Genomic DNA, 6,000 nt, shown 5'->3' on the forward strand with positions numbered 1-6,000 from the left:
AATAGGCAGAGGTTTCTGGGAGTCAAGAGTAGCAACAGAGTGCTTGTGATTTTCAGAGATTGTGGCATTGAACTCAGCCAAGCATAAAGCATGAGAACAGCAGCCAGGCCAACTTCTGAACCTGCAGGATGAAGAGGGTGATTTGAGCCAATTCTCAAAGCAGTGTTCAGATTAACCTGCCTACACAAACACATACTAGCTACTCAGTAGGCCAAGAAGACGTTTATAACCAAAACTTCAGGGGAAGAGTTGAGAGAGAGAGAGCTGCTGCTGCAAGCGAAAGAAGAAGGAACTTTCAGCCTAAGAACATGTGACAAGGAGGCTGTGGGTGGACCCGATTCTTGACAACACTTCCTGCACAGCAGTCTCCAGCAAGCAAGGAAGTTGAAGCCTTGAAGAGGGGAGTGTCAGGTACACGGCTTTTCAGATATAGGTAGGCTGTTACATGCTGAAGAAATTAGATTTTATAGAAGGCATTGATAGGTAAGCTATGATTGGTTAATGGGGAAAATTAATAGATTTTTGGTTTATTATAAGAAAAAAATTTTATGGGTAAAAAAGGGGAACTAAGCAATAAGGATTTTCTTTGTCAGAAAGATAATTCATGTCCCTCAAAAATATCACAAAACCAAACGAGTAAAACATGAACACTGTTACTATTTTAAAACTTGATCATCTGTTAAAACTCAGGTGTATCATGGCAAAAAAGGTTTGAGTGTAACAGTGCAGTGAATCCGACTTTGCGCCACTTGCAATGGTGGCGTCCCACATCTGAGCGACGATTCAGGTTCTGCAGGCTCTGCTTCTGATGCGACTCCCTGCGGCTGCACCTGGGAAAGCAACTCCAGATGGGCCATTACTTGTGCTCCGGTCACCCCTGTAGGAAACCCTGATGGAGTTCCTGACTCCTGGCTTCAGCCCGGCTCAACCCAGGCTGTTGCAGCCTTTAGAGGAGTAAACCAGCAGATGGAAGATCTCTCCTTGTCTTCGCCTCTCTGCCACTATACATTTCAATAAAATCAGCATAAATAAAGATGACAGATGTTGGTGCAGGGTTTAATCTGTTACTCCACAGTGAGGTTACAGACAAGATGGTGCTTAAATAATGACATCTAAGACTCTTTCAAATCTGAAGCCTGTGACTTTATGCTGTTTATGATTGCAAGCAGCGCTGATCCTGCTGAGAGCAAAGCTCATCACGGACTCTGGCTGCAGGCCTCCTGTGAGCTGGTGAACATCAGCTTTTTCCTTGTCTTCCATCGGGCTCCATCTATAGCTGGTTAACTGCAGTGGGAAGCTGGTGCAGTTAGTTGCCAAGGAACCTGGATTTGGATAAATAGGCTTTTTTTTTTTTTTGCTAGTGTACCAGATAAGCAAATAAACATTCTTATGTCCAGAACTTAACCTCATCCTGTGGTACACTTACAAAACAGATGAAACAAAATTAAGGAAGCTTGTTTTGATAATTTTGAATATACAAAAGCCCAAATGACTTGGCCTATGAGATGTCCTTAATTCTACATCTTAGTGTGTGATGAGACAAAGGCTCAGCTACAGTACGTTTATCTTATTTTTAAGAATTTCTATTTTTTTTATTTTTGATGATGTTTACATAGTTGATCAGAGTGGGAAGGATTGAGGGTTAGGTAAGTGGATGAGACCATTGTTTCCAAATTTTCTTTTTCTTCTTCCTGTATCTGGGGGAAACGGAGAAATAGGGGCAGAAGCCATACCCAGCCTCCCAACCGCCTTAGTTCCTGGGGATGGAGAATAGCCACTCAATGTCATCCCAGGGGCCCCAGTGTGGAGAATGTTCTGAGAGTTTTGTTTGAGTGGTTTTGATAGTTCTGAAACACTGTTGATCTTGCTGAACCAAGCAGAGGAAATCCTTCCAATGCTTGTTGGCTGACATAGTTGACCTTGGAGTCTCCATTCACCCAGATATTTGCTGTCATTGCTTGGTTGATGTAGTTGTCCAATTTGTTCTGTCCTCCTTCCTCTGCTGTGGTACCAGTTGTCCAATGCAGGCCCCAATGGGCTGCCATATCCTCCATGTACATCTGGGCTGCCATCCACTGCTCCATCTGGAAACACTGAGGGGGCCCAGTTCTGACACATGCACTCTACGGTCAGACCACCAATCCTGGACATGAGTCCTCATGTCCCCTCACATCCTCACCTTTGTCATCCCCCAAACCTCCTGCAACATCATACACCAAGCCTGTACAAGTTCACTACCAGGCACCTAGTGGGCTTCGCATCAAGCCATTGGCACCCGGGCCACCCAAACCAGGCCCCGTTGGACCCCCAACCTTTGGGGCTCATGGCCCTGGCACTCACTGCACAAGTGGACCAAAGGACCCAACCAGGTGATCCAGGCCCGGCAGGTTCCTCACCCCTGGGGCTCATAGACCTGGCATCTACCATGCAGGTGGGCCTAAGAACCCTATATCCCCAGGGCACATGGACCCAGCTCTCCCCACATATCTTTAGAAAAAAAAAAATAGAATAGGCTAGGCGATTTTGTCAGCACACTGGAATGGTTAGCACAGATTTGGCATTAACCAGGCCCAGGTTGTCCCCCAGATATTAGCTGCTTTTCTCCCAGCAGTGTAACGCTTGCCTAAGTACAATGTAACATAGGCTATTGCCCATAGCCGGGGCACAGCACACTTATCTTTCAGAGACAGAAGAAGATAGCAGGAGTGGTGATAAATGTTCAACCATATTTCCTGCATGATTTGGTAAGTTGTGCTATGGAATAGATTTATGAATAGTGAAGTCTTTGTGTTAGAATCTCGGACCATGGTAGGTAGCTGCTATCTGGACAATGAGGTCATTTTGGCAGCAAAGAAATAATTGTTTCCCAGAGTGGACTGTGTTCTGTTGAAGAGATTTAGATTTATTTCCCACAATTACAGAAGGCATAGATAACTGATTATTGGCGTGATTAGAGATTAAGGATACCATTGAACCAATAGGATAGCTCTCAACTTTATGGGTCCAAAACCTTGGGACCCTGCACCAGTGGGGGAGACCTGGAAGAAGCTCTGGGCTCCTGGCTTTGGATTAGCTCAGTTCCAGCCATTGTGGCCACTTGGGGAGTGAATCAATAGACAGAAGATCTTCCTCTTCATCTCTTCTACTCTCTATATATCTGACTTTCCAATAAAAATAAAATGTGTCTTTTTAAAAAAGATTTATTTATTCTTATGGCACAGTCAGATGTATACAGAGAGGAGGAGAGACATAGAGAAATATCTTTCGTCCGATGGTTCACTCCCCAAGTGACTGGAATGGCCGGTGCTGCGCTGATCTGAAGCCAGGAGCCAGGAACCTCTTCCAGGTCTCCCACGTGGGTGCAGAGTCCCAAGGCTTTGGGCCATCGTTGACTGATTTCCTAGGCCACAAGCAGGAGCTGGATGGGAAGCAGGGCTGCTGGGATTAGAACCAGCGCCCATATGAGATTCCGGCGCTTTCAAGGCGAGGACTTTAGCTGCTAGGCCACCGCGCCAGGCCCAATAAAATACATCTAAAAAAAATTTTAATATTGATTATGTAGTTGAAAGGGATGCTGCACATCCATGTGGGTGTCTGATTAGGGTGAGGAGAGTGAAGGTGTGAAAAAAGGTGGTGAGATAGGTGCTTCAGTTCTTTTTCTTTTCCCCCTTCAGTGACTGCAGGGACAGAGGGAAGGGAAGGGAGCCATTCCTAGCTGTCAAAATACATCAGTACGTATGGCCGGGATGTGGTCATTTGATGATGCCTTAGAGACACTATGTGGGAAGGATGTTCCGAGGATGTCACTTGGGTGGTTTGATACTTCTGTGACATTGCTGGCTTCATTACACCAGGGTGGAGAAAAGCTTTCCAAGGTCTATTGGCTGACCAGATCCAGCTCAGTGCATCACAGACCCAGACACTTGCTGCAAAGCTTGGCCAGGAGAGTTGTCTAAACTGTTCTACTTTCTGTCTTCTGACAAGGCACTCAGTGTTCTCTGGTGGCCTGGAACAGCTGGCTGTCATGTCCCCCATGAGCATCTAGATATGTTCTCCACTGTTGAGTGTTCCCATTTCAGTATTTTTCTTTCCTGTTTAAAATACCATGTATTCTTCTTATAATGAAGAAAATCATTATTTAGAATAACTAAGAATGATGATGACATTTCCAGTTGCTCCTATTGACAAACATAGTATTTGTTTCAGCCATGCTAAAGTAGTGTTTGTTGGAGTCTACACAGCAGAGGATGAGAACTGAGCATGGAATAGAGACCCCAAAGGCTGAGGCAGAAGGCTGGCTTTTCAACGTCCATGCCAACATTGACCACAGTTAAAGTGCTGGCTATGTGCCAACCATGGCTGAACCTAAGTTGACTACTGGTATAACTTGGCTATCATCTGCTCACCCCTCACATCTTCTAGAGTCACCTGGTATGTTCTGGATATGGTTTAAATCTCTCCCCAGTGCTTCATGTGCTGAAAGCTCAGTTCCCGGTGTGAAGATGTTGATGGGATAGTAAGATCTTTATGTTGGCAGGGTCTAGTGGGAAGTAATTAGATCACTGAGACATTACTCCAAGAAGGTGTTAAAGTCATCCTCCCAGGAGTGGGTTAGTTCTCATGAAGGTGGACTGTTGTAAAGACAGGCAGCCTGTGCGCTTGGTCCCTTCTGCACACCATTGTCTGCCTTTCTTCTCCATCATGTTGAGATACAGCTTGTGGGCCCTTGCCATGGGCTGAATGGTGAGGCTTCCTGATCATGGACTTTTAGCTTCCAAAACTGGGAGCCAAATTAACCTGTTTGCTTTATAAGGATCCAGCTGCGGGTACTCCATTCGAGCAATGAAGCACTCTGCACTCTTGTGGTTTCATAGAGTTTGGCAACACCCGTAGTTCTAAGAGATAAAATCCAAGAGGCACACAAGGAAGGTTATTGGAGGAAAGTTTCTTCTTCGTGGGAAACCTGTTTGTGGAAGAAACTCTAGACTGGATAAATATAAGAGGAAGATCAGCTTCTCTGAAGGCCCCCTAGTGAATAACAAGTTCTCTTATCATGCACACGCTGGAGGCTTTATCATCTAGTGTCCCTGACTCCAGGGACAGATTCTGCTGTCATCCTCACATACAGATAAAGACACTGAGTGTCAGAGGCAAATGGCTAGCCAAGGCCTGTTTCTTCAGTGTGCTGCACACAAAAGTCTTACTCTACCTTTTGAGAAACGCTAATGTGGTTTAGAAAAGACAGAATTAACAAGGTCAGAGTCTTCATTTAATTTAAACTACCACCCTCCCTGCTTGTCTCTCTGATGTGAGCAGACATGAAATCTCACTTTCCTGTTCCGCTGATAGATGCTCGAATTCTGAGCTCTCTTGGGGCGGGGTGGGGCAGGGGAAGCTCTTTGTCCCTTTTGTATCCTTAGCACTTAGCAGGGTGCCTGACACTCAACAGAGGTGTGGAATGAAGTTGATGGAGAGAAGTCCATTATCTCTATTAAAAGTTATGCAGGAATTCCAACCCTAGGAAAACCTGGCAGCTAATTAGACCTTTTACTAGTTCACGGTCTTGGGAAAGTGTATTAGTTTATATGTACTTTGATTCCCTGAATAGCATCAAATGGGTTGAACTGTGTTTTCTTTATAGCCCCAAACCTTCTATGGGAGGCCTACGTTGCCAAAGAGAAAAGCCACATCCTACCTAGTTCATCTTGCTATTAGCACATGGTAACTCTTTTTTTTTTTTTTTTAATTTATTTTATTTTTATTACAAAGTCAGATATACTGAGAGGAGGAGAGATAGAGAGGAATTGGAGCTGCCAGGATTAGAACCAGCGGCCATATGGGATCAAGGCGAGGAAGCTCCAGGTGGATTTGAGTAGTGCTGGGCTTTGGAGGAGCCTCCAGGGCTTCACAAGACAATTGTGAAAATTCTAGAGTCAGTAGTTACATAAAACCGGCTGCAGGAGGCCCTTCAAGTCTTCATTCAAGGGTTCAAACCACCAG

Source organism: Ochotona princeps, chromosome 1 (genome assembly GCF_030435755.1).
Source record: "Ochotona princeps isolate mOchPri1 chromosome 1, mOchPri1.hap1, whole genome shotgun sequence".
NCBI classification, from domain to species: domain Eukaryota; kingdom Metazoa; phylum Chordata; class Mammalia; order Lagomorpha; family Ochotonidae; genus Ochotona; species Ochotona princeps.